General features: G+C 38.7%; 1 long non-coding RNA gene across 1 annotated transcript; it reads left to right on the forward strand.

Moving 5' to 3' along the window:
• Positions 1-568: 568 nt before the first annotated feature.
• On the forward strand, positions 569-22100 carry LOC147575511 (uncharacterized). Its single transcript, XR_015242467.1, has 3 exons — positions 569-1399; positions 2545-2647; positions 21981-22100. It is a non-coding gene; the product is annotated as an uncharacterized LOC147575511 (long non-coding RNA).
• The last annotated feature ends 492 nt before the right edge of the window (positions 22101-22592 follow it).

The following is a 22592-nucleotide window of genomic DNA, read 5'->3' on the forward strand; positions in this document are numbered from 1 at the left end:
CGAATTTGGCCTCCACTAAATCATTTTCACTCCCTGTGTTGCGTTTTTCATCAGTCGTATTCTTATGCCTTTGGGTGAAGGGCAGGGGTCAAGGTGAGTGTGGTTTTTCACTTAACCAGAAACTTTAATGTGACATGACGTTTTTCATTTACATCTGTCATTGGAAACTACACATTGTTCTTCCGGCCGATACTTGAATGGAGTGGTTGTGCATCAGTCTGGCATGAAGCTAGAAGATATCATCTAGGAATGCTAACCTGAGTATCAAAAGCAGTTTGCCATTTTCAAGGGTCCAGAAAGACCCTCCAGCACCTTTGTTATTGCTTTAATATGGTTTACTTTTCAGTTTGACATATGTGCTACAGATAAAATCTTGCATAACCTGATATTTTCCTTTGAACTATAACATCTCGGTGACAGTCAATAGTACTGAATAAATGATTCAATACAGGAATATTGCCCAACTCGTCTTGTGACATTTTGAGCATGACTTGTCATTTTTTCTGGGACAATTTGTTGTTGAACAAATTAGATTTCCTGAGACCATGGCCATTCTTTTTTTGCTGAAGTGGTAAGACACTTGCTTAACTTGCTTTAGGTAGCTTTGCAAATCTCTACTATGTTCTGAGAGCTTGAATGAGAATTGTCCAAAGTAAGCATAAAGCTCCAAGGTCCTAAAGCAGTATTTCTCCAAGAGACCATAGGCCACATCTGCAGATGGCCCAGGTCCCTGCTGAGTGTCACAGTTAAGACCTCCTGTGTCCTTTCCACCGTGGGAAGGGGGCTTGTAGGAGCTCCTGAGAAGTACATGGATTTTGGAAGTCACGGCTTTTACGTCAAGGTGCACTGCTGCCTCTCAGGAAGGAGTATAGCTGACAAAAGTCATCTAGAAGCTACTGAATAATCCAGTAAATCACAACTTTGACCTGGCACCATGACTCTGCCAGAATGAGATTGGAATGCAGGTGAGAAGGGAGTGACAAGGCAGACTTATAGACAGGTAAATAGCAATTCACTCTGAGCCCTGCACTACACATGGGGCGAAATTGGCCAGGAAAATCAGCAGGTTGCCACCTTCTTTACATCATCAGAGTTTGAGACTACCTCCATGTTTCTAATCGTCAACTACCACAGAAGGACAACCTCAGTTGCTAGGCGCAGTGGGATGGAGAAGTATACTCCATTCTGGCTATTAGAGGAGATGGGGTCTGGCCTTGGATGATTGTCCCCTCCCCGTCATTGGTGGCTGTTTGGGTTCTCCTACCCTCTTCTTCTAGGGTCTCAGCTGCCTTCAAGGAGGAGAGGCACAGGGATATGAAGTATGCAACCCGTGGACCCATGTACATGGTTCTGCCTTATTCAAAAAGTGCAATTTTGAAAAACCCACATCAAGGTGAAGGTAATTTGAGCCATTTTATAAGGCAAGTTATTGTCTTTGAAATAACTGATCTAGAGAAATGATCAAATTAGACCCTGTCAGATTAGTCCTTAAAATACATTTAAGAATTAAGTACTGTATTAATGGAGTGGAAAACCCTTTATAACAAGAACAATTACCACATGCTAGCCTGTTCAGAATGGTCTTCAGTGACTCATATTGGGACAAGTGAGTCGATGGGAATTCATCCATGCCTAACTTATCAAAAGGAGGATGCTTGCCTGGACTTATTTTCTTCTTTGCTATCAGAATTCGAGAATTAAAGTACACTAGCAAGAAATGGGGGCACTTTTAAGGCAACTTAGACCAGTTAAAACAGTGATGTATTTGATGTTGTGGCCAAGAAAGAAATTAAGTTTGTACCAGTTGTAAATCTGTCTAAAGCAAGTATGTACCGGATAGAAGCAGAAGAAGAATAATCAGATCGAAGAAAGAATGAAATATAGGTAAATTTGGAATAATTCTTGTTTTTGAGTTTTAGCTTGCCTGGCCTTATTGGTGCTACAGAGATTTTGTTATTTCTAGATTTTCATATTTCCCAGATGCAATTATCTCATTTAGCCACTGAGTCCACAGTAGGGAGATGAATCAGGCAGTAGCAGTCTGGCATCCCCTTCACACCGACCCCACGGGTCTCCTTCTGTGTCTCTGGGGCAGAATGTTCAGGAAGCTGATGGGACCGAAAAGCCATGGAGTGTGGGCCAGTCTGCTTTGCAGTAAAGACTATATTCCTCAGGGAAATTTTGGTTGAGAATAGAACTACAGAGTCTTTATAATGGGAAGACGGGTATTTGAAATCCTGGGTGGACTTGAACAGAAGGACTGCTGCGGAAGGGGTCTGGAGTCAGCTGACAACACAGACTCCATCTTTGGCCCTCCATCTTGGTCATGCCCGCACCACGACCTCCCTCAGGGCTCTGTGTTCCGGGCCCTTTGGAGGTCCATGAGTGCCCTGGCTGGATGCGGAAAGGCTTGTTCTGATATTCCCTAAAGTGGTGACCAAAGGCACTACTTTATATAACTAGTAGAGGTGACTGGCACACAGATGGCACCACTTTAGGTAGCTACCCTCTGACCTCACCGCTGTGCCCCTCGCTCTATTCCAGACGTGGATTAAAGCCCAGACCAGGTGGAGAATAGCTACCCAGCGCTCGGATCACCTGCCAGCCGGCCGGCCGGCCAACCCAGCCTGCCAGATGCCTCTTGCCAGTAAGTTACCCTGAATAAAACTGTGTAGACGGTGTGGAGGGGCTTGCTTTGTTTTTCAGATTTAAAGTATCTTCTCGGTCCGGAGGATACTTACTGTCCCTCCTCCAGCTTCGAACAGGGTCCTTGCTCCCTGGAGCCTGGTCCACCCGGGGACTTAATGCCACCCCAGAGGTCTGTGTCCTTCCGCCTTTGATACTTACTGGTAAAGCAGTAACGCTGGTGTCAGAAATATCTGTAATGCTCCCCAAATTGCCACAGCAGCTTAAGATTCCCTCACCATGCCACGCGCTGTCATAAATATTAGAAATACAAAGATTAATGCCATATTGCTTGTGCTCCAGGAAGTCACAGTCTTCTGGAGAGCTAAGCACACAATACAATAAAGGATGTGTTGGATGAAGGGTAAAATTAAGGAGGACACCTGTCGGGGTGAGCCCTGGGTGTTATATTTAAGTGATGAATCACTAAATTATACTCCGGAAACATTACAAAACAGAACAAAGAGAGAAATAAGTAAGAATGAAGGACAAGAGTGATCATGGGGTAGACGCGAAGAGGAGGACGTGGAAGACTTGCTTGAGGTAGCTCCGGAAAGAGAACTAGAAACTATTCCAAACGCCTGGAAAAAGAAAAGCCACCACAGAGCATGGCTAGTGTGAAAAGGTCCGAGGAGCTATATGTTGGCGGGCACATAAACTTGATTGGCCAAGAGGTGAGGGAGGGGCAGGAACCAGAACTTGGACAGCCTAGTAGATTGCGCTGGGCAAGTTGCATGCACTTACCTTGCATGCACTGGAGTGGCATCAAAGGGTTTTAAGCAGGGGGAAATAAGCATACGTGCGTTTTATTTTGTTATTTTCTTTCACATGCGCATTTTGAAACCTGCCGGTGATGGGGTGTGTGAAAGAAAAGTTGGAAACACACCAGACCGGCCTTAAGGGGGCCGGCTGGGAGACCAGGGGCAATGACCCATTTGAGCCACCGGGAGGCTTAGGAATGCAGGGGCGCGAGTGAGGGGATACATGAGGAAAGCTATCTACGCAGTCTAACACCAAATGCCAGGATGTAAGAGGCCGTTGCCACAGATCATACTTTCAGTGGAATGTATGAACGTGCGTAGGGGGCGGAGGGGTTTGAAGGCAGTGGACAGAGGAAGAACCCCAAAGTTAACTCAGGAGATTGGCCTTGACGTTCGCACTTCCTCCTCTCACCCCAGCTACTCCACTACTTCCTCTCCTCTCACATCTCAGCCCACTGTCCCCCTGTGGGTCTCCACCCTCAGCGTTCCGCCAAACTGCTTTTGCCAAGGTCATCGAATGCCTCCCTCGTGCTAAAGCAATCTCGCTCACTCTCTATCGAGTGCCCCTCGGTAGCATTTCACACCACTGAAATCTCCCTCCGACTACAGCTCAGGTCACGATCTCACGGTTCGTGAGTTCGAGCCCCGCATCAGGCTCTGTGCCGACAGCTTACGGCCGGGAGCCTGCTTTGGATTCTGTGCCTGCCTCTCTCTTTGCCCCTCCACTACTCACGCTCTCTCTCTCTCTCTCTCAAAAATACATAAACGTTAAAAAATTCAAAACAACTGAAGTACGCGGGGTGATGATTTGACACACATATGTTTTGTGAAATGATTACCCCAAGGTTAATTAACACCTCCATCATTGCACATAATTACCGTGTTGTGTGTGTGCTGAGAACATTTAAGATCTACTCTCTGTGCAACTGTCTAGGATGCAATACAGTATTAACTGTTCTCACCGTGCTGTACCTTCCATCCCCAGAACTGATTCATCTTGTAACTGGATGTTGGCACAGTGTGATCACTACCTCCCCATTTCTCCCAGTCCCCAACCACCGGTAACCACCAGTCTACCCTCTGTTTCTCTGAGTTCTGCTTTTGTTAAATTCCCCAGATAGGCGAAATCACGTGATATTTGTCTTTTTCTGTTTCGCTTACATCACTTAGCGTAATGCTTTCAAGGCCCATCCTCACTGTTACAAAGAGCAGGATTTCTTGTTTCTAGGTCTGAGAGCCATCCCATTGCATATACACTTAGCCCATTTTCTTCATCCGTCCATCTGTCGATGGACACTTAGATCGTTTCCATGTGTTGGCTCTTGTAAATAATCCTGCGATAAACATGGGAGAGAAGGTATCGCTTTGGTGTCTTTTCATCTCATTTCCTTTCATTTCCTTCGTTACCTAGAAATGGGATTGCTGGATCTTCTGATGGTTCTATTTTGAAATTTTTGAAGAAACTTCATACTGTTTTCCATAGTGACTGCACCAATTTAAATCCCCACAAGGAAATTCCTGATGGTTCCTTCCCCCCCCCCCCCCACAACCTCACCGCCATTTGTTAGCTGTTACCTTTTTTTATAATATCCATTCTAACGGGTGTAAGGGAATATTTCATTGTGGCTTTAATTTGTATTTCTCTGGAAATTAGTGATGTTGAGCATTTGTTCATGTGCCTTCTGGTCACTTGGATGTCTTCTTTGGAAAAAAATGTCTGTTCGGTTCCTCTGCCCTTTTCTAAATCAGATTGTTTGGGTTTTTTTGCTATGGAGATGTAGAAGTTCTCTCTATATGTTGGATATTTAACTCCTTATGAGATAAATGGTTTGCAAATATTTTCTCCATTCTGTAGGCTGGCTTTACATTTGGTAGAACCTGTGCAGAAGTTTTAGTTTGAGGTAGCCCCACTTAATAACTTTTGCTTTTTATTGCCTTTGTTTTTGGTGTCACATCCAAAAAATCATTGTCAATACCCTTGACAAGAGCTTTTTCCCTACGTTTTCTTCTAGGAGATTTTTTATTTATTTTATTTCATTTATTTTTCATGAATATAATTTATTGTCAAATTGGCTTACCTATGACACCCAGTGCTCATCCCAACAAGTGCCCTCCTCAGTGTCCATCACCCATTTTCCCTCTCCACCCCACCATTCACCCTCAGTTTGTTCTCTGTACTTCATAGTCTCTTGTGGTTTGCCTCCCTCCCTCTCTGTTTGCATCTATTTTTTTCCCCATCCCTTCCCCCATGGTCTTCTGTTCAGTTTCTCAAGATCCACATATGAGTGAAAACATATGATATCCGTCCTTCTCTGACTGACTTATTTCACTCAGCATAATACCTTCCAGTCCCATCCACGTTGCTGCAAATGGCATGGTTTCATTCTTTCTCATTGCCAACTAGTATTCCATTGTATATACAAACCACAATTTATTTATCTGTTCATCAGTTGATGGACATTTAGGCTCTTTCCATAATTTGGCTATTGTTGAGAGTGCCGCTGTAAACATTGGGGTACAAGTGCCCCTCTGCATCAGCACTCCTGTATCCCTTGGGTAAATTCCTAGCAGTGCTACTGCTGGGTCATAGGGTAGACCTGTTTTTAATTTTTTGAGGAACCTCCACACTGTTTTCCAGAGTGGCTGCACCAGTTTGCGTTCCCACCAACAGTGCCAGTGGGTTCCCGTTTCTCCATGTCCTCACCAGCATCTGTTGTTTCCTGACTTATTATTAATTGTAGCCACTCTGGTGTGAGGTGGTATCTCAGTGTGGCTTTTATTTGTATGTCCCTGATGATGAGTGACGTTGAACATTTTTTCATGTGTCTGTTGCCCATTTGGATGTCTACTTTGGAAAAGTGTCTATTGATGCCTTCTGCCCATTTCTTCACTGGATTATTTGTTTTTGGGGTGTGGAGTTTGGTAAGTTCTTTATAGATTTTGCATACTAACCCTTGGTCAGATATGGAGCAAATATCTTTTCCCATTCCATCGGTTACCTTTTAGTTTTGTTGATTGTTTCCTTTGCAGTGCAGAAGCTTTTTATCTTGATGAGGTCCCCAATAGTTCTTTTTGCTTTTAATTTCCTTGCCTTTGGAGATGTATTGAATAAGAAATTGCTGTGGCTGAGGTCAAAGAGGTTGTTGCCTGCTTTCTCTTCTAGGGTTTTGATGGTCTCCTGTCTCACATTTAGCTCTTTTATCCATTTTGAGTTTATTTTTGTGTATTGTGTAAGAAGGGGTCTAGTTTCATTCTTCTGCATGTTGCTGCCCAGTTCTCCCAGCACCATTTGCTAAAGAGACTGTCTTTTTTCCAGTGGATGCTCTTTCCTGCTTTGTCAAAGATTAGTTGGCCATACGTGTGTGGGTCTAGTTCTGGGGTTTCCATTCATTCCATTGGTCTATGTGTCTGTTTTTGTGCCAATACCATGCTGTCTTGATAATTACAGCTTTGTAGTAGAGGCTAAAGTCTGGGATTGTGATGCCTCCCACTTTGGTCTTCTTCTTCAATATTACTTTGGCTATTCAGGGTCTTTTGAGGTTCCATACAAATTTTAGGATTGTTTGTTCTAGCTTCAAGAAGAATGCTGGTGCAATTTTGATTGGGATTGTAGATTTCTTTGGAGTATTGATATTTTAACAATATTTTTCTTCCAATCCATGAGCATGGAATGTTTTCCATTTCTTTGTGTCTTCTTCAATTTCCTTCATAAGCTTTCTATAGTTTTCAGCATACATATCTTTTACATCTTTGGTTAGGTTTATTCCTAGGTATTTTATGGTTCTTGGTGCAATTGTAAATGGGATAAATTTCTTTATTCCTCTTTCTGTTGCTTCATTGTTGGTGTATGAAAATGCAACTGATTTCTGTACATTGATTTTGTACCCTTGCAACTTTACTGAATTCATGTATCAGTTCTAAGAGTCTTTTGGTGGATTCTTTTGGGTTTTCCATGTAGAATATCATGTTACCTGCAAAAGTGAAAGTTTGACTTCTTCTTTGCCAGTTTTGATGCCTTTTATTTCATTTTGTTGTCTGATTGCTGCTGCTAGGACTTCCAACATTATGTTAAACAACAGTGGTGAGAGTGGACATCCCTGTCGTGTTCCTGATTTCAGGGGGAAGCTCTCAGTTTTTCCCCATTGAGGATGATATTAGCTCTGGGTTTTCACATATGGCTTTTATGATGTTTAAGTATGATCTTTTTATCCTGACTTTCTTGAGGGTTTTTATTAAGAAAGGATGTTGTATTTTCTCAAATCCTTTTTTTCTAGGAGTTTTATAATGTTTAAGTCTTGAATCCATTTGAACATTTTTATTTATTTTTGAGAGATAGATACAGAGTGTGAGTGGGGAGGGTCAGAGAGAGAGACACACACAGAATCTGAAACAGGCTCCAGGCTCTAAGCTGTCAGCACAGAGGTGACCTGGGTCTTGAACTCACAAACCGTGAGATCATGACCTGAGCCAAAGTCAGATGCTCAACCAACAGAGCCACCCAGGTGCCCCAGAGTCTTGAATCCATTTTGAATCAATTTATGTAGGTGGTGTAAATAGGGGTCCAGTTTTATTCTTTTGCATATAATCATCCAACTTTTCCATTATCATTCATTGGAGAGACTATCCTTTCTCCACTGAATATTCTTTGCTCCCTTGTAAGTATTATTTGACCATATATACAAGGGTTTATTTCTGGATTCTTGATTCTGTTTCCTTAGTCTATGTGTCTGTTTTTATGCCAATACCATACTGTTTTGATTATTATAGATTTGTAATATATTTTAAAAGCAGGCAGTGTGATGCTTTTGTTCTTCTTGCTCAAAATTACTGGGCTATTCTGGGTCTTTTGTGGTCCCATACAAATTTTAGGATTTTTTTTCTACTTCTATGAAAAATGCCATTGGAATTTTAATAGAAATTACATTGAATCTGTATATGGCTTTGTGTGGTACAATAGGCCCCTCTTACCCATGATTTCACATTCTGCAGTTTCAGTTACCTACAGTCAACCATGGTCTGGAAACAGATAATCTTCCTGACACATCATCAGATGATCAATAGTAACCAAACGCTACATCACAATGCCTACGTCAGTCATCTCACTTCATCTCATCATACAGGCATTGTTTTATCTCACAGCATCACAAGAAGGATGAGTTACAGTACAATCAGATATTTTGAAAAAGAGAGACCACATTCACATGGCTTGTATTACAGTATATTGTTAAAATTTTTCTATGCTATGACTAGTTATCATTGTTAATCTCTTACTGTGCTTAATTTATAAATTAAACTTTATCATAGGTTTGTATATACAGGAAAAACACAGCATATTTAGGGTTTGGTGCTATCCACAATTTCAGGCATCTACTAGGGGGGTCTTGGAACATATTCCCCACAGATAAGGGGGTAATACCTATTCTACTGTACTGTTCTTTAACACTATTAATTTTTCTGATCCATGAACATGAGATGTATTTTCCTTTATTTTATATTTCTTTGATTTCTTTCATCAAAGTCATACACTTTCAGTGTACAGATTTTTCACCCTTTGGTTAGATTTATTCCTAGGTATTTTATGTCTTCTTTCTTTTTCAGACAGTTTGTCATTAGTATATAGAAATGCAATTGATTTTTTTATGTTGATTTTGTATCTTTCATGCTTACTGAATTAGTTTATTAGTTCTACTAGGTTTTTGTTGTTGGTGGTGGTGGTGGTGGTGGTTTGGTGGGGTCCTTAGGATTTTCTATATATATCATACCGTCTGAAAACGGAGACAATTTTACTTCTTCCTTTCTGGTTTGGATACTTTTTTCTTTTCTTTTCTTTTCTTTTCTTTTTTTTTTTTTTTGCCTAATTTTTTCGGGTTAGGACTAGCATACTTGTCTTGTTCCTGATCTTAGAGGAAAACTTTTTTTATGTGTTTATTTATTTTGAGAGAGATAGAGAGGGAGCACGAGTGGGGGAGAGGCAGAGAAAGGAGAGAGAATCATGGGCAGGCTCCACACTGTCAGCACAAAGCCCGATGCAGGGCATGAGATCACTAACATGAGATCTTGACCTGAGCCAAAATCAAGAGTAGGACGTTTAACTGACTGAGCCACCCAGACACCCCAAAACTTTTTGACCTTTCACCATTATGTATGATTTTGTTGTTGGCTTGTCCTATGAAAATGGGACTTGTCATTTATCAAATGCTTTTTCTACATCTGTTGAGATGATCATGATTTTTGTCTTTCAGTCTAGTAATGTGGAGTATCACACTAATTGATTTGCAGATGTTGAATCATCCTTGCATCCAATGGATAAATCCCACTTGACCATGGTCTGTGATCCTTTTAATGTGCTGTCGAATTCTGTTTGTTAATATTTTGTTGAGAATTTTTACAGGGATATTGGCTTATAGTTTTCTTTTCTTGCAGTATCCTTGTCTGGATATCAGTGCAATGCTGGCCTTGCAAAATGAGTTTGGTAATGTTTCCTTCTGTTCTATTTTTGGAAAGAGTTTGAAAAGGATTGGTGTTAATTTTTTAAATGTTCAGTAGAATTCACCAATGAAAAAATATGGTCCTGGGTTTTCTTTTTTGGGACGTTTTTGATTATGGATTTAATCTCCTTGTTATTGGTCTGTTCAGATTTTCCATTTCTTCATGACTCAGTCTCAGTAGGTAGTATATTTCTAGGAATTTATTCATTTCCTCAAGGTTATTCTTTAAGGTTATCCAAGTCATTGGTGTGGAATTGTTCATAGTAGTCTGTTATGATCCTTTGTATTTCTCTGATATCACTTTAATGTCTCTTCTTTCATTTCTGATCTTACTTATTTTCTTAGTCTTTAAAAGTTTGCCAATTTTGTTTATCTTTTCTTTTTAAACAACCAACTCTTACTTTCACTGATCTTTTCCATTATTTCTCTGGTCTCTATTTCCTTTATTTCTGCTCTGATCCTTATTTGCTTCCTTTTGCTAGTCTTTTTCTACTTTCCTGAGGGGTGCATTTACATTGTTCATTTTTTCTTAATGTAGGCATTTATCACTACAAATTTCCCTCTTGTAGCTGCTTTTGCTGCATCCCAAAAGTTTTGGTGTGCTGGATTTCCATTTTCATTTCTTTCAAGATATTTTCAATTTCCCTTTTGATTACTTCTTTGATCCACTGGTTGATCAGGAGTGTGTTGTTTTATTTTCATATATTTGTATCGCTTCTCGGCCTTTTGGCTAAGATCAAGTGTATTTTCATATATTTGTGAATTTTCCAGTTTTCTTTTCATTATTGATTTCTAGTTTCATACCATTATGGGAAGAAAAGATACTTAGTATAATTTTGATCTTCATATATCTGCTAAGACTGGTTTTAGACCTAACATATGGTCTATCCTCAAGAATGTTGTGTGTGCACTATTTTGCTGGTGGTGGTGAAATGTTTTGTAAATGTCTATTATATCCATTGGTCTAAAGTATAGTTCAAATCTACCATTTCCCTTAATGATTTTCTGTCTGAATGATCTATCCATTGTGAAAGTAGGGTCTTGGGGCGCCTGGGTGGCTCAGTCGGTTAAGCGCCCAACTTCAGCTCAGGTCATGATCTCGCGGTCCGTGAGTTCAAGCCCCGCGTCGGGCTCTGTGCTGACCGCTCAGAGCCTGGAGCCTGTTTCGGATTCTGTGTCTCCCTCTCTCTCTGACCCTCCCCCACTCATGCTCTGTCTCTCTCTGTCTCAAAAATAAATAAACGTTAAAAAAATTAAAAAAAAAAAATAATAAAGTAGGGTCTTAAAGTCCCCTACTATCGTAATGTCTATTTCTCCCTTAAAGATTTTTAGTATTTGCTTAATATATTTAGATGCTCCCATGTTGAATACATATATATTTTCAATTGTTATATCCTCTTGATGAATTGACCCCTTTATCATTAATTATCTTCTTAAGTACATACATATAATTTTTTCAAGTCATTTCTATGTCCAGTATGGGGCCTGAACTCATAATCCTGAGATCAATAGTCATATATTCTACCAACGGAGCTAGCCAGGTGTCCCTTTGTTGTCTTTTATTACAGCTTTTTTAGTTCAAATATATTTGCCTGGGAAAACTATAGCCAGCCCTAATCTCTTTGTTTCCACTTGCATGGATTATCTTTTTTCAAACCCTTACTGTTAGCCTTTGTGTATTCCTTAAAGCTGATATGAGTCTCTTGTAGGCATCACATAGTTGAGTCTTGTTTTTTTAAATCTATTCAGGCACTTATGCCTTTTGATGGGAGAGTTTAATATACTTACATCTAGGGTAATTCTTTTACTTTTATTTATTTATTTTTTAACATTTATTCATTTTTGAGAGACAGAGAGACAGGGCATGAGCAGGGGAGTGGCGGAGAGGGAGGAAGACACAGAATCCAAAGCAGCTCCAGGCTCTGAGCTGTCACCACAGAGCCTGATACGGGGCTTGAACCCATGAACCATGAGATCATGACCTAAGCCAAAGTCAGTCACTTAACTGACTGAGCCACCCAGATGCCCTTGGATTAATTATTGATAGGTAGGACTTACTAATGCTTTCTTATTGATTATGTTCTGGATGTTTTATAGTTTTCTTGTTCCATTTGTCCTCCTCCTGTCACTATCTTCTTTATGAAGGAATTGACAATTCTGTGAATGCCATAGCGGTATACTTTAATTCCATCCTATTTATCATTTATGTATCTACTGTTGGTGTTCGCTTTGTCATTACCAGGAGGCTTACACAAAACATCTTAAAACAGGCTATTTTATGCTGATAACTCAACTTTGATTACATACAGAAACTGTGTTCTTTTACTCCACCCCCACCCATATTTTATATTTTTGGCATAACAATTTACCTCTTTTTAGATTGTGTATTCATTAACAAATTATTGTTGCTATAGTTATTTTTAATACTTTTGTTTTTTAACTTTCCTGCTAGAGTTAAGTGGTTAACATACCATCATGTTACAGTGTTAAAGTATTCTCAACTTGACTTTATACTTACCTTTGCCAGTGTGTGGTATATTTTTATATGTTTTCATGTTACTAATTAGTATCCTTTCACTTCTGCTTCAAGAATTCCTTTCAGCATTTCTTGTAGGGTGAATCTAGTGGTAATGAACTCCCTCAGCTTTTGTTTCTCTAGGAATGTCTTTTTCTCTCCTTTATTTGTGAAAGGCAAATTTGCCCGATAAAGTATTCTTGGTTGGCAAGGATTTTATTTTCATTCAGCACTTTGAATATATTATCTCACTTTCTTTAGCCTCTAAGATTTTCTGTTGAGAAATCCAGTGATAGACTTATGGGGAGTTTTTTGGTAAGTGACAAGATTCTTTAAAAAAAAAAAAAAATGTTTATTGGGGCACCTGGGTGGTTCAGTCAGTTGAGCATCCAACTTCAGCTCAGGTCATGATCTCATGGTTCATGAGTTTGAGCCCCACCTTGGACTCACTGCTGTCAGCTTGTCAGCACAGAGCCTACTTCAGATCCTCTGTTCCCCTTTCTCTGTTCCTCCCCTACTTGCACTCTCCCAAATAATAATAATAATTATTATTATATAATATTTATATATTATATTATATATTCCACATTGTCAGCTTGAATCCCAATGTGGGGCTCAAACTCACCAACTGTGAGATCATGACCTGAGCGTAAATCAAGAGTTGGATGCTTAATCAACTGAGCCACCCAGGTGCCCCAGTAAGTGACAAAATTCTTTTCTCTTACTGTGTTAAAGATTGGTTTTCTCTTTGTTTTGATTTCTGACAGTTCTATTATAATTTCTCTTCAAGAAGATCTTTTGGAGTTGAATTATTTGGGGATCTGTGAACTTCTATCACTGGGATAACCAAATCTCTTTCTATATTTGGAAAGTTTTCAGCCATTATTTCTTTAGATGAGCTTGCTGCCCCCTTTCCATCTCTTCTACTTTGAGGACTTCAGTAATTCACAGATTACATCCCTTGATGCTATCCTGTAGTTTACATAGGATTTCTTCATTCTTTTTCATTTTTTTCCCCTCTGACTGAATAATTTCAAATATGCTGTCTTCAACTTCACTGATTCTTTCTTCGGCTTGCTCTGTTGTGATAGTGATGCTCACTATTGCATTTTTCTTTTCATTCATTGTATTCTTCAGCTCCAGAATTTGTTTGGCTCTTTTATGATTTCTGTTTGCTAAACTTTTTATTTTCTATATTATGAATTTCATTGAATTGCTCTTCTGTGTTTTCTTACAACTCATCGGGCTTCTTTAAAACAGCTATTTTGAATTCTCTATTGAGTAAATCACAGATCCTATATCTTTGGGTTGTCTACTGGAAATTTATTATGGTCCTTTAGTGGTGCCACATTATGTAGATTTGCCATGGTCCTTGAAGTCTTGCATTGCTGTCCTTGCATTTGAAATAGTAGTCACCCCTTCCAGTCTCCATGACTGCCCTCACTGCCCACAGTATTTTTTATGGAAATAAGAAACCACTTATTCATCATCAAAGAATCCCACAAAACATGGCTTCTGGTCAGGAAAAGCAATTTGCAGCATGAGAAGAGAATGATGGAATTCAATGGTCTTACAATGTACCCTATTACCGAGAAGCTTCTAGTCTGACAGAGCCATTGTATAGCTTCCTGAAGATTCACTATGGTGCAGTGAAAAGACAACATTCTATGAGATGGAACATTATCATAGGGAATATGCTTTGAAATAACACCCAATATACAATGCCATTTCTCTAATTGCCATAATATATGGGTCTGGAGATAAAGAGGTAGATGTGGGAGTGGCTTCTGTCATTATTAAAGGTTATTAAATCCTCACTCCCAGGATTTTTGTTTCTATTTCTATGTATTTGACTCTGATTTAAAGGTTTCACTTCCCAAACAAGGAATGCTTCCACCGGAAGACATAATCAAGAATACAATGGATAAGAAGTAGAAACTGCTATTTGTCCATTTCAGGGTCCTCATGTCTCTGAACTAACAGAAACTAGTTGGGGGAAATTGATTCTGATAACCATGCATGTGAAAATTTGACTTCTAATATAAAATGACGTCAGAAAATAATATATGGGGAGTGAGATTTTTCTGGAGCATCTCTTACTATTTCTCTGTCTGTAAATAAAAGTTAACACAAAACTGCAACCGAGCAAAGACAAAACCATTAAGAGCTAAGGCCCTTCAGTTATGAAATATCAGATTACTCTGTAAAATAAAAATTCCTGACTTGGTGGCTGAGGTCCCAGAAACCATGAGGTTGGAAGTAGGAAAATGAAGTTACGAGTTACCGACTGCAGCCTTGCAACCAGTAATAGAAATGAAGATTATAGCAGCTATGCATATTTTTTCCTTGCTTGTTATGTGTGAGTCTGCATATTTTAAGTATTTTTTCCATCATCCTTCTTTTCTGTATTACTTGGTATAAAGAATTTTCATGGTTGTTAACTTTACAATTTAGTCTTTGTGTGATAGAATATTCAGGTGGGGTTGTAAATGAGCTAGGAAAGCAATTAACAACACTTAGAAATGCATATGCAGCTGGTGGGATTTTATGTCTCTCTTTTGGGGATACAGGTGATGTCATAGTCTGTTCACATTGCTATAACAAAATACCACATAGACTGAGTGATTTAAATAGGATATATTAATTTTCTCACAGTTCTGAAGGCTAGAAGTTTATTAGCAAGATGTCAGAAAATTCACTTTATGGTTAATGTTCTTTTTCTGGGCTGTAGATGGCTGCCTTTTACATGTCCTCACATGGCCTTTCCTTGGTGCATGCATGGGGACAAAGAGAGAATCTCTTTCTCTTCTCCCATCAGATTAAGGCCTCACTCTTATGACTTCATTTAACCTTAATTACCTCCTAAAGATCCTATCTCCACACACAGTTGCACTAGGGACTAGTGTTTTAATATATGAATTTTGAGGGGACACAATTAAGTTCATAGAAAGTATTGCATTTGTACACAGAGCATCTTGTGGGGAAGAAGCATGAAATTGTTGTTATTGGGAAGTTTAAATAAAATTAAAGAATGTTGCATTGTCAATACCTCTTATAAACTTAGAGGTAAAATCCTTAAAAATTAGTAAATCAAATTCAAGTTAAATGAAAATGATAATTTATCACAAACAATTGGGTTTATTCCAAGGATATGGGTTGTTTTAACATTTGAGAAGTAATGATTTCAATTTATTTCATTATTATTATAAAGAAAAAATATATATATATGGTCATAAGGAACAATACCAATTAATGCATTTGATAAAACTCAATATCTAAGGTCAATACTTTTTGCAAACTAGTAATAGATGGGAACTTCCTAAATCTAATGAAGGCTACCAAAAAACTCTACGGTCAACACCATACTTCAAGGTAAAAGAAAGCTTTTCCTGTGAGATTGGGAACTTTGTCTACTTCTCTTATTACTCTTACTACTTAAACTCAACATTGTAACATGTCCTAGCCAACACAGTTAGGCAGTAAATAAGCAAGCAAATAAATGAAATAAAGAAAAATTATAACAATAACAATAAAAGATAGAAGTGTTGCCTGCAGATACCACAATCATGCACGTTGAAAATTTAAAATAATACACAGATAAACAAATCGCAACCTAAATTTAGCAAAATCATCAGGTACCCAAGTGTATTCCTTCATACCTGCAATAAACAATTACAAAATATAATTTTAAGTGATTTCGTTCAAAATGGCATCAAGTATATCCAATTTTTAGGAATAAGTCAAATGAAAAATGCGCAAAACCATTTCATCAAAAACTAAAGAAAACTTAGTAAAATTTAAAAACCTAAGTAAATGGAAGGATGTAAGATGTTAAATGGATTAAAAAGTTGGATTAATAAAGGATCCTGGCTGGCTCAGTCTGTAGAGTGTGCAACTCTTAATCTCTGGGCCATGAGTTCAAGCCCCACATTGGATGTAGATATTACTTCAAAATAAATCTTTAAAAATAAAATAAAAATAAAAACTTGGATTAATGGATTTAAGACTTGTAATTCTGACTGTTAGATTAAAGTTAAGGACATCAGTTCTCCCCAAATTGATCTATAGATTCAAAATGATCCCAATAAAAAATTCTACCAGCTTTCCTCTATATAAAATTTTACAAGCTAATTCTAAATTCTACTTAGAAATGCAAAGGGCCAGTAATATTGAAGAAAATGTTGAATGGGGGGGGGTGGGGAACACAGGAGGATTCATTCTAGGGGATAACAAGATTTTTTGTAAAGCTACAGTAATTAAGAGAGCATTGTTTTTCTGCAAAGGTAGCCAAATATACCAGAAGATTAGAGCAGAAACCGTACAACAGCCTGTATACACTTAAATGGATGACTGATTTATGATAAAGGTCACATAGGTCAGCACTATGAGAACAATGACCTGTTCGGTAAAATACGTTGGGACAATTGGATATCCAAATATACAAAATGAATCTTGACCCCTAAACCATACCATACACACACAAAAATCAATTCCAGGTGAGTTGTGGATATAAATATGAAAGAAAAATATAACACAGATTTATAATATGACATAGGAAAGGCTTCCTCAACGAGACAAAAGAACTCATACAGAAAAAATTGGATAAATGGGGGCTGCATTTAAATGAAGAAATTTTATTTATTGGAAGGCACCTGTGATGAGCGCTGGGTATTGCATGTAAGTGTTGAGTTGCTAAATTCTACACCTGAAACTAATATTACACTATATGTTAACTAACTGGAATTTTAATAAGAACTTGGGGGAAAAAAGAAATTGTATTCATCAAAATACACCATTGTGGAAAAAAATAAATACACCACTGTGTATTCATCAAAATACAGCCAAAAAGTAAGACTATATGTGGGTAACCATGGGCTTAATTTTAGAATATATCTTTTTTTATTTTTTTATTATTTTTTCTTTAAATTTTTTTTTTTAATGTTTATTTTTGAGACAGAGAGAGACAGAGCATGAACAGGGGAGGGTCAGAGAGAGAGGGAGACACAGAATCCAAAACAGGCTCCGGGCTCCGAGCTGTCAGCACAGAGCCCGATGCGGGGCTTGAATGCACGGACCACGAGATCATGACTTGGGCTGAAGTCGGACGCTCAACCGACTGAGCCACCCAGGCACCCTGAATATATCTTTTTTTTTTTTTAACTCCCACAAATCCAAAAAAAGAGAAAGAAAGAAAGAAAGAAAGAAAGAAAGAAAGAAAGAAAGAAAGAAGAAAGAAAGAAAGAAGGAAAGAAATAAAGAAAGAAAGAAGAAAGAAGGAAAGAAAGAAAGAAAGAAAGAAAGAAGCAACCTAGAAGAAAAATGGAGAAGGGCATTTAGGCATTTGTATGGGAACTCCACAGCTAACCAAATGTCCAGTAAACACATGAAGATATTTAACACCATTAGTAAACAAAAAAATGCAAATTAAAACTATAATGCACTATAGGTTATACTGCACATCAGAAGGGCTAATTTTCTAAACTCAGGAGAAAAAAAAAAACAGGAGAAAGTGTTCACAAGAATGTGGATTAATAGGTACTCTCATTAAGTACTAGAAGTAGTGTAAAATGGTATAACACTGAAAATCTGTTTAGCATTTCCTATTAAATTTTGAAATTCACATTCACCGTGTACTACTAATTTACTATTAGGTATATATGTACAAAATATACATACATATGTAGAAATGCAGAAATATATACAGTATACTAAAAAGAACATACATACCAATATAATTCATAATAGTCTCAAATTGAAAACCTTATTGACCATTAACAGAATGGATAAACAAATTTTGGTATATTCATATAATGGTAAACTAAAACAATGATAAAAATGAAAGAACTGTTATACTCAGCAACATGGTTAAATCTCAGAAACATTGCATTGAGTGGAAAAATTCATATACAAAAGAGTACATACTAGATAGATAGATTTAGATTGATTTCAAAAACATGCAAAAGTTATCTATGATGCTAAAAGTCATGAAAGAGGTGATCTTTGGACACACTCATGAGTTTACTTTCTGTCTTTATATCTCTGTGTCTTTCTCCATCTCTCTCTCTATACATATATTAATTACATTGGCTTCTGGACATATATCCAAAAGAAATGAAATCACTATATATATTCTGTTGGGTCTGTTTCCGAACAGTTTTCAGAGTTTGTCCTGGGTTTCTGAAATTTGTTCTCCAATCTGATTACATTTCAAGTCACTAATGACTCTCTTTCCAGTAGTAAAACATCACTAATAGTCCAAGGCATGATGTTGCAATAGAGATACATAAAATACCATCATGGGATACTTATTATCAAATACTTAACAAGAGGTAAGGTTCTGGATAACCATGTGCTTGATACCTTATAACATTTTTTGTCAAACTAACCATTATAATGAGATTGGCTGGTTGTTCCAGATGCACTGGTCAAAATGGGGAAAGGAAACAATGAGGTCAGGGATTTGAATTCTCAGCTCACAGGCCACCTATAGGACCAGAAAGTCTCTGCCCTGAAAGAATCTCTTATCTCGTGTAGCTGCAGAGGTGAGGCTGCTGAAAATGAAATCCACCCTCTCATCCTTTGAGTAGCTGAATTAACAACACAAATTAAATTCCCAAATGTGCATAGTGTCTGCTATTAAAGTGAGGACATTGACAAGGAAGAAATGGAATCCTGGAAATTGGAATGGAGATATATGGGATGATCTTAATGAAGTTTGGAACACTGAAATCCCTACATTCTGACGAGCCTTCTTAGAAAGGACTCTTAACAGTTTGGTTAAGAAATGAAATGAAATATGGTCTACTCTAAATGAAGTGGATGTACCAGGACTGCCTTGGTATAGGGTAGTAGAAGAAATCCAAAGGCTTAGAGATATTGGGATGTTAAAGTGGTTTTATCACCTGAAACATACTCGCTCACCCTGGGAGGGTCCAGAAGATACATCTTGCCCCACAGCTGTGAGAAATAAATTTGTGAAGGGAGTCCCAACATCCCTGAAGAGCTCTGTGATCACTCTTCACTGTAGGTCAGAGTTACAGTGGCTTCTGGGAAATGAAATAATAATCTCAAAGAGATATTTGAGATGTTTATTGCAGTATTGTTTACAATAATAATGTAATACAACACAATTATACAATTATATAATAATGTAATTATATATTATATATTATAATTATATATATAATATACATATAACATATACATAATAATGTAATTACAATCAGCCATAAAAGAGAAGAAAATCCTGCCACTTGTGACAACATGGGTGGACCTTAAGGGCGGTATGCTAAGTCAAATAAGCTAGACAGATAAAGACAAACACTGTATCATCTCGTTTATATGTGGAAGAAAACAGACTGGCTGCCAGGGACTGGTGGCGGGAATGGCGAGGCTGGATGAAATGGGTGAAGGTGGTCAAAGGATACTGATATGCCCCGATTCGAGAGACCCCCCGAAAACAAACCACCAGAGTCCAGAGCCAAAGCCAAGCGGCAAGGGTCGTTTATTGCAGGTTCGAACCCGGTCCTCCGCGCACTCGTCGCCGGTGACGCAAAAGGCCCCGAGCAAGGATCTTACAGCTTCTTTTATAGACAGGCACAAACAAGTTAGGGATTTTTTTTTGAGGTTACAGAGTTGTTATAGGCTGACATTTAAATTTGAACGCTCAGCAGAACTTGATTGGTTCCCGCCTTTATTTCAAACCATTCAGCAGAACTTGATTGGTTCCTGCCTTTATGTCAGACTACCACCGGGCACGCCCTGGCTGGTTTCGGGAACGGCGGGGGAAGGGAAAGATTTTTCTTTGCAGTTGTGAGTACACCTGGTAACTTTTCTCTTAGCCTCTCAATACAAACTTCCAACTGTAAGATAAAAAAGTTCTGGGGATGTAATATACAACCATGGTAACTATGGTTAACAATACTATATTGCATATTTTGAAAGTTGCTAAGGGAATAGATTTGAAATGTTGTCTCTACCAAAAAATTATTGTAACTGTGAGGCGATAGATGTGTTAACCAACCTTATTGTGGTAATCATTTCACAATATATACATATCTCAAATCATCGCATTGTCTGTCTTACACAATGTGGAGGTCAATTACATCTCAATAAAACTAGGATGGGAAAAGAAGTTACCATGGGCACTGCTGCTATTGAATTATGAAACCTAAATGGAATGGGGATAATTGGATCCCAGGGTGGCAGGAGCCAAGTGGTGCACTTAGCTGCCAAAGGCAAGGTGGGCATGGTTACCATAATGGACAACAAAGTAGAATCAGAATAATTTGGTTCACAGAGACCTATGGCATTGGCTAGTTGATCATGCTAGCCCTAGAAGTGAAATAGATGGGGAATCTACTGAACTCTGGACTTGATCTGTATAAGCGGAAGGGTTCTAGGTCAAGTAAACAAAAGTCCAACCTGAATCATAACAGAGTCATGGCTTCCTAGTAAATTCCAGACTTGAGCCAGCTTACAGATCCAGAACCCCTTGAACGAAGGAAAGGCAACCCCGTTACACTGCCCCAATTCTACTGTTAGTCTTTCTCCCAACCTTCCTCCCGAGGGACATATCCTTTCACCAGGACGACTGTGCACTGGGGGGAAAAACAACCAAAAGGAAAAAGTAAAAGCTAATTTCTGTCATTTCCCATTTCACCAATATCCTCTTCTATGATAAAGATGTTTATTGCTGTGTTTAGTTCGTCTGATGGTTTAACACTGTTCTAACAGTATATTTATACCTCTATTTCTTGATTTATTGACTTTTAAACAGTGTCCATTAGCGCCCACACTGAAAGGCAAAGGGATGGCTTATTTTTCATTAGCTCTGAGTCTCTCCTCCCTCTACTGAATGTTAGTTGTGTATTATTCTGTCCTCATTTTTCTTCTTGTGGTTATTTTTGTGACAAAATAACAGAATCTATTTTGATCCTCAGGGTTAAATAGTAGCCCTGAACTTAATTGGGTTCATACTGTTACCTACCTACCTACCTGAAAAAGGACTTAACTCTAATTTGAGGAATATAGAGCCAACATTTCGGGGAGCGTTTCTTTAAAAATTTTTTTTTACAAAATGCATACCAGTTTGACAATGAAGTCTTAATTGTATTTGCATAGCCGTATTTTGCATTGCCTAACATAAAATTCATAGTCCAGAAGGAATGCAAAAATAAGTAACTCCAGTATCAAATAAATGATACCTTTTTTATTGCCATTGGTTTCATACCCCGAGGAAAATTTAAGGCAATCTCAGTAAATGAGGAAAACTCCTGAAGGTGAATTTGACACTGTTGTGTCAATATTAATTAGCATGTATTAGACAAAGTGGTAATGACACCCAAATAGCTGAGAGAAAAGCTTTGTGTCAATGCCCCAGATCCTCAGATCTGTGAACCAGGTTGCTGAAAAACTGATTTTGTTTACCAGGTGACTTGACGTTTTTTCTCCTCCCAGGAAAGGAATGCCTCTGGCAGGTGGGTGTTGCCAAACAAAGCTGACTTTTTCCCACATTCCCCTTCTCCACAGATGTTAATGATACCCAAGACACAGAAAGAAATGGAATCCTGCTGAGAAGTCTGCTTCCCGAGACATTGTGCTAACAGTTTTCAAACTTCACCCAAGCAATGGTTCCCAGGAACAAAAGCACTTAGAAAGAGCCACAACATCTGTTTCTGTGGTTTATTAAAGTGGGGGGTGGGGGGGGGAGGGGGAGGAGCTAAAGCAGTGCTTTCCTTTAAAAAAAAAGGTTTTTTTACATGTATTTATTTATTTATTTATTTTAATTTTTTTTTTCAACGTTTATTTATTTTTGGGACAGAGAGAGACAGAGCATGAACGGGGGAGGGGCAGAGAGAGAGGGAGACACAGAATCTGAAACAGGCTCCAGGCTCTGAGCCATCAGCCCAGAGCGTGACGCGGCGCTCGAACTCCCGGACCGCGAGATCGTGACCTGGCTGAAGTCGGACGCTTAACCGACTGCGCCACCCAGGCGCCCCTACATGTATTTATTTTTGAGAGACGGAGTGAGACAGAGCACAAGCCGGGGAGGGGCAGCGGGGGAGGGGCAGAGAGAGAGGGAGACACAGAATCTGAAACAGGCTCCAGGCTCTGAGTTGTCAGCACAGAGCCCGTCGTGGG

This window comes from Puma concolor, chromosome D3 (genome assembly GCF_028749965.1).
Source record: "Puma concolor isolate L17-30 chromosome D3, mPumCon1.1.hap2, whole genome shotgun sequence".
Lineage (NCBI taxonomy): Eukaryota > Metazoa > Chordata > Mammalia > Carnivora > Felidae > Puma > Puma concolor.